General features: G+C 32.1%; 1 long non-coding RNA gene across 1 annotated transcript; it reads left to right on the top strand.

Moving 5' to 3' along the window:
* The first annotated feature begins 10,546 nt into the window (after positions 1 to 10,546).
* On the top strand, positions 10,547 to 12,040 carry LOC114521654. Its single transcript, XR_003686826.1, has 3 exons — positions 10,547 to 10,743; positions 11,168 to 11,282; positions 11,789 to 12,040. It is a non-coding gene; the product is annotated as an uncharacterized LOC114521654 (long non-coding RNA).
* The last annotated feature ends 299 nt before the right edge of the window (positions 12,041 to 12,339 follow it).

Below are 12,339 nucleotides of genomic sequence, written 5' to 3'. Positions count from 1 at the left end.
CATTGACGAACTTCGAGTATTTATATTAAACAACCCTATAGATATCTTAGCCATCGACGAAACCAAAATTAACGGGTTGGTCTCGGATGATGAAATAAGTTTTCATGGTTTTAACCTTGTTCGAAAGGATCGTAAAACATATGGAGGCGGCGTATTATTAATGTATATTCGGGAGTCTATATTCCGTTTAGCAAACGAAATGACTTACACGGCCCTTGCAAATGATATGTATAGAAAATAATAGACCGTGCAGTAGTCCATTGCTAGTGACTACATGGTATTGACCTCATCATTCAGATGTTCGCTTGTTGATGATTTCGAATCTTTTCTAAGTAGACGGGACTTAGAAGACAAAGAATCGTTACTTTTGGGTGATTTAAATTGCGATTTTAGTAACTCCCCTCCTGATTTTCTCACGTGTAGACTGCATTTTTAGCTCGTGTGTTTATAATGAACCCACATGGGTAACGAGAACGTCAGCAACTTTGATTGATTTGTCAAAAATTTTTGTGTCAAAATTTTTTATTTTGTCCAAATTTTTTTCAATCCAAATTTTTTCGTTTCACTTATTTTTGTTGTGTTAAAAAAATTTTTTTCGTTTCAAAATTTTGTTTCGTGTCAAATCTGAAAATCTTCGAAATTCGTCAATTCTGGCCAAAATGGTAACGGTACCTTTGGCCCTTTACGATTTTGCCAATTTTTGATGAATTTTTCAACTTTCGGAAAGCGAACCAAATATGCTCGAGATCAAAATAAATTTGTCTTAGCAAATATTTGAAGCAATTTTCAGCATATTAAAGCATTTTTAAAAATTTCGAAAATCATCACTTTTGGCAAAAATGTAAAGGTGTACCCTTTGGCCATTTACAATTTTGGCAGATTTTGATGAATTTTTCAATTTTCGAAAAAAGAACTAAATATGCTCTAGAACGACATAAATTTGTCTTAGTAAATATTTGAAGCCATTTTCAACATATTAAGAAATTTTTGAAAATTTTCGAAAATCGTCAATTTTGGCAAAAATGCTAAGGGTACAATTAAACAGGTAAATTTTCGAAAAACCAACCAAATATGCTCAAGGAAGAAAAAAATTTGTCCTAGTAAATATTTGAAGCCATTTTGAGCACATTAAGACATTTTTCAATATTTTCAAAAATCATCAATTTTGATAAAATGGTAAGGGTACCTTTGGCACTTTACGATTTTGGCCGATTTTGATAAATTTTTCAATTTTCGAAAAACCTACCAAATATGATCAAGAGCAAAATTAATTTGTCTTAGTAAATATTTAAAGCCAGTTTCAACATAATAAGACATTTTTGGAAATTTTTGAAAATCGTCAATTTCGAGCAAAATGGTGAAGCTAACTTTTGGCCCTTAATTTGATCAATTTTTGAATTTTCGAAAAACCGACCAAATATGCACAAGAACGAAATAAATTTTTCTTAGTAAATATTTGAAGCCATTTTCAGCATATTTAGACATTTTTTAATCGAAACGCAATTTTGGATGAAATGGTAAGTGTACCTTTGACCTTTTACCATTTCGGCCTATTTTAATGAATTTTTCAATTTTCGAAAAACTGTCCAAATATGCTTAAGAACGAAATAAATTTGTCTTAGTAAATATTTGAAGTCATTTTCAGCATATTAAGACGTTTTTGAAAATTTTTGAAAATCGTCAATTTCGAGCAAAATGCTAAACCTAACTTTTGGCCCTTAATTTGATCAATTTTTCAATTTTCGAAAAACCCACCAAATATGCACAAAAACGAAATAAATTTTTCTTAGTAAATATTTGAAGCCATTTTCAGCACATTAAGACATTTTTGAATATTTTCGAAAATCGTCAATTTTGGCCGAAATGGTAAGTGTACCTTTGGCCTTTTACCATTTCGGCCTATTTTGATGAATTTTTCAATTTTCGAAAAACTGTCCAAATATGCTTAAGAACGAAATAAATTTGTCTTAGTAAATATTTGAAGTCATTTTCAGCATATTAAGACGTTTTTGAAAATTTTCGAAAATCGTCAATTTTGGCCAAAATGCTAAGGGTACCCTTGGTTCATTACAATTTTGATCAACTTTTAAATTTTCAAATACGCAACAAAATAAATTTGTCTTAGTAAATATTTGAAGCCATTTTCAGCATATTAAGACATTTTTGAATATTTTCGAAAATCATCAATTTTGACAAAATGGTAAGAGTACCTCTGGCCCTTTACGATTTTGGCCGATTTTGATGAATTTTGCAATTTTCGAAAAACTGTCCAAATCTGATCAAGAGCAAAATTAATTTGTCTTAGAAAATATTCAAAGCCAGTTTCAACATAATAAGACATTTTTGGAAATTTTCGAAAATCGTAAATTTTGGCCAAAATGATAAGGGTACCCTTGGCCCATTGCGATTTTGATGATATTTTCATCTTTGGAAAAATTACCCAAATATGCTCAAGAACAAAATAAATTTGTCTTAGTAAATATTTGAAGTCATTTTCAGCATATTAAGACATTTTTGAAAATTTTCAAAAATCATCAATTTTGGCAAAAATGGTAAGGGTACCTTTGGCCCATTACGATTTTGCCAATTTTGATGAATTTTTCAATTTTCGAAAAACCTACCAAATATGCTCAAGGACGAAATAAATTTGTCTTAGTAAATATTTGAAGCCATTTTCAGCACATTAAGACATTTTTGAAAATTTTCGAAAATCGTCAATTTTGGCCAAAATAGTAAGGGTACCTTTTGGCCCTTTACGATTTTGCCAATTTTGATGAATTTTTCGATTTTCGAAAAACCTACCAAATATGCTTCAAGGAAGAAATAAATTTGTCTTAGTAAATATTTGAAGCCATTTTCAGCACATTAAGTAATATAAAAAAGTGTAGCCTTTCACCGCAGGTTGTGGTCTTTTGGTTAAAGCAGTGCTTTCCGAGTTTAAAGGCGGAAAACTTTTCGAAAAGGGTTAGGTCAAATAAAGAACAATAGGCTTTCGACAAATGACGCGGTGGTCTAGTGGTTAGGACCGTGATCTCTCAATCCCGGGACAAGAGTTCAAGTCCTGGCAATGCAAAAAAATTAGTCTTGAAAATTTCGGTATGATTTGTAAGCTTGAAAAAGTTAAGACTCTCAGCCTTTCAAGAAGGCTGTAAATTTGAAAGAAATTGGAAGTAAGAAAAAGTTGAGAAACATTTGAACAATTTTCGCTTCATAAAAGTGCGTGGAAATTGACAAAAAAAACGCAAGTCAAAAATATTTAAAAACATGTGTCTCTTGAAAAGACTCAAAATTAGAAAATGTCCGACCTAAAACTTTAAAAAAAGTTTAAAAACTTCCCGCCTTTAATTATGTTTACTTACCTTAATTTTTTTCACGAAAATTTGACAGGGTGATTTTCTTGAGACTGAAAAAATTTACTTTTTTTCACTTTTTTGAAAATCTCTTAGATTTTTTTTTGACGAAGAAGTATTGTGTCTTGGGCTACCTGTGTTGGTCTTGGGCTACCTGTGTCAGGACCAACACAGGTAGCCCAAGACAAAATACTTCTTCGTGAAAAAAAAATCTAAGAGAATTTCAAAAAAGTGAAAAAAAGTAAATTTTTTCAGTCTCGAGAAAATCACCAGGTCAAATTTTCGTGAAAAAAAAATTATTAAGGTAAGTAAACATTAGCAGTAGAGACGGGAAATTTTTTTACTTTTTTCAAAGTTTTAGTCGGACATTTTCTAATTTTGAGTCTTTTCAAGAGACACTTGTTTTTAAATATTTTTGACTTGCGTTTTTTTCTCAACTTCCACGTACTTTTATGAAGTGAAAATGGTTCAAATGTTTCTCAATTTTTTTTTACTTCCAATTTTTTTTTACTTCCAATTTCTTACAAATTTACAGCCTTCCTGAAAAGCTGAGAGTCTTAGCTTTTTCAAGCTTACAAATCCTACCGAAATTTTCAAGGCTAATTTTTTTGCATTGCCAGGACTTGAACCCTTGTCCCGGGATTGGAAGATCACGGTCTTAGCCACTAGACCACCGCGTCATTTGTCGAAAGCCTATTGTTCTTTATTTGACCTAACCCTTTTCGAAAAGTTTTCCGCCTTTAAACTCGGAGAGCACGTCACTTTTCGCCAAAATGCTTAGGGTACCTTTTGGCCCTCTACGATTTTGCCTATTTTTATGAATTTTTCAATTTTCGAAAAACCGACCAATTATGCTCAAGGAAGAAATAAATTTGTTAAGGTAAATATTTGAAGCCATTTTCAGCACATTAAGTAATATAAAAAAGTGTGGCCTTTCACCGCAGGTTGTGGTCTTTTGGTTAAAGCAGTGCTTTCCGAGTTTAAAGGCGGAAAACTTTTCGAAAAGGGTTAGGTCAAATAAAGAACAATAGGCTTTCGACAAATGACGCGGTGGTCTAGTGGTTAAGACCGTGATCTCTCAATCCCGGGACAAGAGTTCAAGTCCTGGCAATGCAAAAAAATTAGTCTTGAAAATTTCGGTATGATTTGTAAGCTTGAAAAAGGTAAGACTCTCAGCTTTCAGGAAGGCTGTAAATTTGAAAGAAATTGGAAGTAAGAAAAAGTTGAGAAACATTTGAAGAATTTTCGCTTCATAAAAGTACGTGGAAATTGACAAAAAAACGCAAGTCAAAAAATATTTAAAAACAAGTGTCTCTTGAAAAGACTCAAAATTAAAAAACGTCCGACTAAAACTTTGAAAAAAGTCAAAAAATTTCTCGTCTCTAATGCTAATGTTTACTTACCTTAATAATTTTTTTTTCACGAAAATTTGACAGGGTGATTTTCTCGAGACTGAAAAAATTTACTTTTTTTCACTTTTTTGAAATTCTCTTAGATTTTTTTTTTGACGAAGAAGTATTTTGTCTTGGGCTACCTGTGTTGTCTGGCACCTGTGTCAGACCAACACAGGTAGCCCAAGACAAAATACTTCTTCGTGAAAAAAAAATCTAAGAGAATTTCAAAAAAGTGAAAAAAAGTAAATTTTTTCAGTCTCGAGAAAATCACCCTGTCAAATTTTCGTGAAAAAAAAATTATTCAGGTAAGTAAACATTAGCATTAAAGACGGGAAATTTTTAGACTTTTTTAAAGTTTTAGTCGGACATTTTCTAATTTTGAGTCTTTTCAAGAGACAAATGTTTTTAAATATTTTTTGACTTGCGTTTTTTTGTCAATTTTCACGTACTTTTATGAAGCGATAATTGTTCAAATGTTTCTCAATTTTTTTTACTTCCAATTTCTTTCAAATTTACAGCCTTCCTGAAAGCTGAGAGTCTTAGCTTTTTCAAGCTTACAAATCATACCGAAATTTTCAAGGCTAATTTTTTTGCATTGCCAGGACTTGAACCCTTGTCCCGGGATTGAGAGATCACGGTCTTAACCACTAGACCACCGCGTCATTTGTCGAAAGTCTATTGTTCTTTATTTGACCTAACCCTTTTCGAAAAGTTTTCCGCCTTTAAACTCGGAGAGCACGTCACTTTTCGCCAAAATGCTTAGGGTACCTTTTGGCCCTCTATGATTTTGCCTATTTTTATGAATTTTTCAATTTTCGAAAAACCGACCAATTATGCTCAAGGAAGAAATAAATTTGTCTTAGTAAATATTTGAAGCCATTTTCAGCACATTAAGTAATATAAAAAAGTGTGGCCTTTCACCGCAGGTTGTGTTCTTCTGGTTAAAGCAGTGCTTTCCGAGTTTAAAGGCGGAAAACTTTTCGAAAAGGGTTAGGTCAAATAAAGAACAATAGGCTTTCGACAAATGACGCGGTGGTCTAGTGGTTAAGACCGTGATCTCTGAATCCCGGGACAAGAGTTCAAGTCCTGGCAATGCAAAAAAAATAGCCTTGAAAATTTCGGCATGACTTGTAAGCTTGAAAAAGTTAAGACTCTCAGCCTTTCAGGAAGGCTGTAAATTTGAAAGAAATTGGAAGTAAAAAAAAATTGAGAAACATTTGAACAATTTTCGCTTCATAAAAGTGCGTGGAAATTGACAAAAAAAACGCAAGTCAAAAATATTTAAAAACATGTGTCTCTTGAAAAGACTCAAAATTAGAAAATGTCCGACCCAAAACTTTAAAAAAAGTTTAAAAACTTCCCGCCTTTAATGCTAATGTTTACTTACCTTAATTTTTTTCACGAAAATTTGACAGGGTGATTTTCTCGAGACTGAAAAAATTTACTTTTTTTCACTTTTTTGAAATTCTCTTAGATTTTTTTTTTTCACGAAGAAGTATTTTGTCTTGGGCTACCTGTGTTGGTCTTGACACAGGTAGCCCAAGACCAACACAGGTAGCCCAAGACAAAATACTTCTTCGTGAAAAAAAAATAATCTAAGAGAATTTAAAAAAAGTGAAAAAAAGTAAATTTTTTCAGTCTCGAGAAAATCACCCTGTCAAATTTTCGTGAAAAAAAAATTATTCAGGTAAGTAAACATTAGCATTAAAGACGGGAAATTTTTAGACTTTTTTAAAGTTTTAGTCGGACATTTTCTAATTTTGAGTCTTTTCAAGGGACAAATGTTTTTAAATATTTTTTGACTTGCGTTTTTTTGTCAATTTTCACGTACTTTTATGAAGCGATAATTGTTCAAATGTTTCTCATTTTTTTTTACTTCCAATTTCTTTCAAATTTACAGCCTTCCTGAAAGCTGAGAGTCTTAGCTTTTTCAAGCTTACAAATCATACCGAAATTTTCAAGGCTAATTTTTTTGCATTGCCAGGACTTGAACCCTTGTCCCGGGATTGAGAGATCACGGTCTTAACCACTAGACCACCGCGTCATTTGTCGAAAGCCTATTGTTCTTTATTTGACCTAACCCTTTTCGAAAAGTTTTCCGCCTTTAAACTCGGAGAGCACGTCAATTTTCGCCAAAATGCTTAGGGTACCTTTTGGCCCTCTACGATTTTGCCTATTTTTATGAATTTTTCAATTTTCGAAAAACCGACCAATTATGCTCAAGGAAGAAATAAATTTGTTAAGGTAAATATTTGAAGCCATTTTGGGCACATTAAGACATTTTTGAATATTTTCGAAAATCGTCAATTTTGGCTGAAATGGTAAGTGTACCTTTGGCCCTTTACCATTTCGGCCTATTTTGATGAATTTTTCAATTTTCGAAAAACTGTCCAAATATGCTTAAGAACGAAATAAATTTGTCTTAATAAATATTTGAAGTCATTTTCAGCATATTAAGACGTTTTTGAAAATTTTTGAAAATCGTCAATTTCGAGCAAAATGCTAAAGCTAACTTTTGGCCCTTAATTTGATCAATTTTTCAATTTTCGAAAAACCCACCAAATATGCACAAAAACGAAATAAATTTGTCTTAGTAAATATTTGAAGCCATTTTCAGCACATTAAGACATTTTTGAATATTTTCGAAAATCGTCAATTTTGGCCGAAATTAGTACCTTTGGCCCTTTACCATTTCGGCCTATTTTGATGAATTTTTCAATTTTCGAAAAATTGTCCAAATATGCTTAAGAACGAAATAAATTTGTCTTAGTAAATATTTGAAGTCATTTTCAGCATATTAAGACGTTTTTGAAAATTTTTGAAAATCGTCAATTTCGAGCAAAATGCTAAAGCTAACTTTTGGCCCTTAATTTGATCAATTTTTCAATTTTCGAAAAACCTACCAAATATGCACAAGAACGAAATAAATTTTTCTTAGTAAATATTTGAAGCCATTTTCAGCACATTAGACTTTTTAATATTTTCGAAAATCGTCAATTTTGGCCGAAATGGTTAGTACCTTTGGCCTTTACCATTTCGGCCTATTTTGATGATTTTTCAATTTTCGAAAAACTGTCCAAATATGCTTAAGAACGAAATAAATTTGTCTTAGTAAATATTTGAAGTCATTTTCAGCATATTAAGACGTTTTTGAAAATTTTGAAAATCGTCAATTTCGAGCAAAAAATCGCTAACTTTTGGCCCTTAATTTGATCAATTTTTCAATTTTGGAAAAACCTACCAAATATGCACAAGAACGAAATAAATTTGTCTTAGTAAATATTTTAAGTCATTTTCAGCATATTAAGACATTTTTGAAAATATTCGAAAATCGTCAATTTTTAACAAAATGCTAGTTTTGGAATCCTTCCCCTTCATGATTTTCGCGATTTTAATAAATTTTTTGATATTCGAAAAAACTACCAAATGTGCTCAAGAACATCAGCATATTTAGATATTTTTTAAAATTTTCGAAAATCGTCAATTTTGGCCAATATAGTAAGGGTACCCTTTCGCCCTTTACGATTTTCATCGATTTTAGTAAATTTTTCAATTTTTGAAAAACCTCCCAATACCAGCGCAATCTGTCTATGCCTACTCATTAGTTCAGCTCTATGCTAATATTTGGGTGTTCATTAAAGTATTAAGAAAACCAATTTCTGAACTGAAGAAATAAATCTTGATTACAGCTTCAAATTGGCACAGCGGGTTTAAATCCATCAAGTTGCCTACACCACAATTAATAATATACCAGTAGATTGTAGCAGTTCCAGAATTGTTTCTAATTTAATTGTAATCTCAACCTGCGATTTCGAAAAAGTTTTATTCGGGGCGGTGCATAATTATATATTATTCGCCTCATGGCCGGTATGAACATGAGCATATGGGAATTTTTACCTTGGGCTTCTAGAAACGGTCATGCGTGAAAATAACAATCAAACTATCAAGAGTTTAAATAATTGAACAGTTAACAAACTGTAAGTCGAATATTGAATGACTCGTTATCACGTGTATGACGTCATATAAATAATGAATATTGAAACATACTTCGTTTCCATAAGGTTCATTGAACTGAGTCACGCTGAAATAGTTTAAAATAATTTTTGATTGCTTCAATACCCTAACTATAAGATTAGAAAATCTGACCGCTAAGAAGAGAACCGCAGCACATGAACAAAAGCCGTTTTATCTCTTGCCAAAATATGTTTATAGTTTGTCAGGACTGGAAAAAATGACGATCTAACCGGCAAAAATCAAGATAGATTGATTGACGTATATGTTGCGCATTGTTTCACCCAGCTTGGGCAGTGCTGGTCTCCAAAGCAAAACATTTGTCAGATTTGCAAGAATTCGAGTGTGTTCGCGACATAAGCTATACTCAGATTCATTGATCTGCCTAAAATACAAGGCTTCTTCTCTAAACTGATCTGACCGATCCAATGATGATAAACCCTCATTTAGCCTCAAGATAAGAGCCTCATTAGGAGCACTTGCACACAGATATAGACAAAATGTTCAAATATTGTACTCACTAGATAAAATACTTGCTAAAGTCAGTCACAGTATAATTCTGAATTTAGTTTCTAATATCATACGTGCAATATACATCCCTGAATTAGCAGAAAATGCTTGTTGGTTCGTCAAGATTTCATAAGGTTGATCATATGCGATATTACACTCAACTTAAAAACCTCAAACCGGTGTTCCAGAAGCGATAATTTTCACACATTTTGTTTTTTTTGTGCCATCTCGCTCACGCACCTGCAACCAGCTGGAACAAATTGCTTAAAGGCAAAGACAAAAGAAGAAATTCGTTTCGTGCGAAAAATTTCGGATGAACCATTATCTGTTTTCGAATACAACAATAGTGAATAAACTTTACTGCTGCCGAAACAGAAAAACTTTCTGACATTATTATTTACCCTGCGTAACAGCTAATAGTTGTATAATTGCAATGAAACATAAATAAATACAATTGAAACGCTAAACCTTAAAATACAATGTTAATGATTAAAATCAATAAAAAACGTTTCTTATATAATAATATAGCAAATTATTTTTAAATAATCAACCGAAGCTATTGTTACAGATATATTATATATATTATATTATTTATATAAACATGCATGTTGAAAAATTCCGTGACCGTACTGATATATTACGTACTTATCTTATATTATACCTCATCTTATATGACGTACACCATTTGCGTATGAAACGTGAACTATTTCACGGTTTTGTCATGTTTCAAACATAATAGATTTTTGCGAAAATGGACAACTTCTAAATTTGAAGTTATATGCATGGTCAAAATCCGTAATGGCGTTTAAAACGTAAACGACCGCCTGAGATAATTCATGCTTTGTAGGCCTATACTTGAACGCAAATGTATAGACAGTATAAGAATATATATATATATATATATATATATATATATATATATATATATACAGTATAATTAAATATAATTAAATATAATTATCTGACTAAGTCATGTCGGTTCGATATATATGCTCTTAAAACCTTCTTTTACGATAAACGTAGCACAATTAAAGTGTCTCCTGCCGTAGTAAATTATACACAATTACTGATACCATTTAAAACTCATACGAAATTATATAGCTCGTCAATTGAATCGTCGCTTAATTAGTTTCTGTTCATTTTTTTAATGTAAATATGTTTGAAAAAAATCATCGGCGGCAATATTTCAAAATCAGTTCAAGAATTTGTACGCCTTCGTTTTACCTCATAACTTATTAAAAGAACTTCTAGATGTCTATCAGCGTCATTGCATGTGGGTAGATTAACGGAACGACGGATGGAAAACTAATGACAAAGAAAACTCTTAACTTGGGATTTGATTGCGGTTCAATTATTTGGCTACATATATGACCATCTGTTGAAGTCAGCATGATTTACTGGGCTATATAAACAGGTCAAGTGCATGATACGTTCATTGTCACTTGCTGTATCTATATTCGTTTTGAGAAGATAAAAAGGTGAGCGGCATTCTCAAATATTTTGCAGTTAATTAGTTTAGTTTTCTGTTTTTAAAAATCATGATACAATTTTTTAAAACATATTTTTCAAGATTTCTGGAACAATATAAGTCTTTATAGCTACTTAAAAATCTAGGCTGAATGCATAAAAGAACATGCAATCATTATGTCAAGTTTATTGCTTATAATTGTGCTCATATAAAGACGATGAAACGTTTGTCAGTATATGCATGGTGCATGCATATGTTCCTACCAATAATAGTTTCGATCTTTCCAGTAAGTCTAATTGTGGCTACTTAGTGGTTTATAAGCTGATTTATTCGTTCGTACACTATAGAGTATAGTGCTTTATATATATTGTCGTACAAATTCGGATTTCCCGCGAACGAAAATTCATTGATCTATATAACTTCAATTTTTCTAGTACAATATGAAGGGTGTTCTGTTTTTATTCGTTGTCATCATTGCGTCAATTTCTGTGCAAGCCGCCCCAAGAACTAATTTGCTGTATAAGTTTTGTCCATTAAAGCTTTGTGATGGTAAGGAACGTCTTTGTATGACACTGAATAGTGCATGTAACCCTGGAATCCCATGCGTTCCCTATGACAGTTGAATTTCAGAAAAAGCTCTGACAAATAATTATTGAAAAGCCAGGATACTAAATATGCATGATCATTATTTTGAAATATTGAAGCTATATATATATACACGCAATATATAGTACACCTGCCTGCATGATCGCAACTTTGCTGTATTGAGTATACTTGATTTCATGGCGCATCATGCGAAAGACAACTTATTTTTCTTCCTTTTGGCAGCCAACGCATGCGTGCATGACTCAAAATATTTCTCTCTCTTCAAGATACTCTCAGAGCTTTGCGGTTATGACCAATATTAGGGTGGAATTAAAGAAGTTCTCTTTTAATAATTTATTCATGCACAATTTCATGAATTCAGCCTTTTAGTTTCGCCCTGCACTTCGCAAAGAATTAAATTCTTCAAGCGCACGATAGTAAAGATGTGTTAATAAATCTTTTCATTTTAGTGAATAACAACTGTTTTCTAAGTTGTGAGGAATGCAATGCTGCTCCAAAACTTTGTCTTGATCGTTACGTTCCTTCCTGTCGAAAATGCGAAAGTCATAACTTCCCGTTGGTCAGATATTAATCCTGATAAGACGCCGAAGAAGGGATATAGTGGCATAATTTATTTAACATGAATAGCGTCGGTGAAAAATGTATCTCTTCCGTATATAGTAAAAACCAATGTTATATTAATTAAATACGTAAAATTTCTTTTGTAGCTGTTATCAATGTTACCAATGTTAAATTAAATGTGTTTGTTCAAAATACAGTATTGTGTATACCTGACTTACAAGGCTCATTTTGAATAAGGGGAACTATATAGTGGACATGCAGTTATGCATTACGCTCTCTGAAAAATATCCTGCGACTTCGGTCCCTAAAATATATTTTTTCAAGGGCGACGATGTCGTATAGACTATAGCAGTATATATTTCATTATCATGGCGACGGACATACAATGCCTATAGTATACAGCATGCCATGGAATTAACGTGGAGACCAAATTGATAAA

Source organism: Dendronephthya gigantea, unplaced genomic scaffold (assembly GCF_004324835.1).
Source record: "Dendronephthya gigantea isolate DGI-Jeju-01 unplaced genomic scaffold, DenGig_1.0 000020F, whole genome shotgun sequence".
Taxonomy (NCBI): Eukaryota; Metazoa; Cnidaria; class Anthozoa; order Malacalcyonacea; family Nephtheidae; genus Dendronephthya; species Dendronephthya gigantea.
The sequence above is the reverse complement of the archived record's forward strand: the minus strand, read 5'-3'. Positions and strand labels throughout refer to the sequence as shown.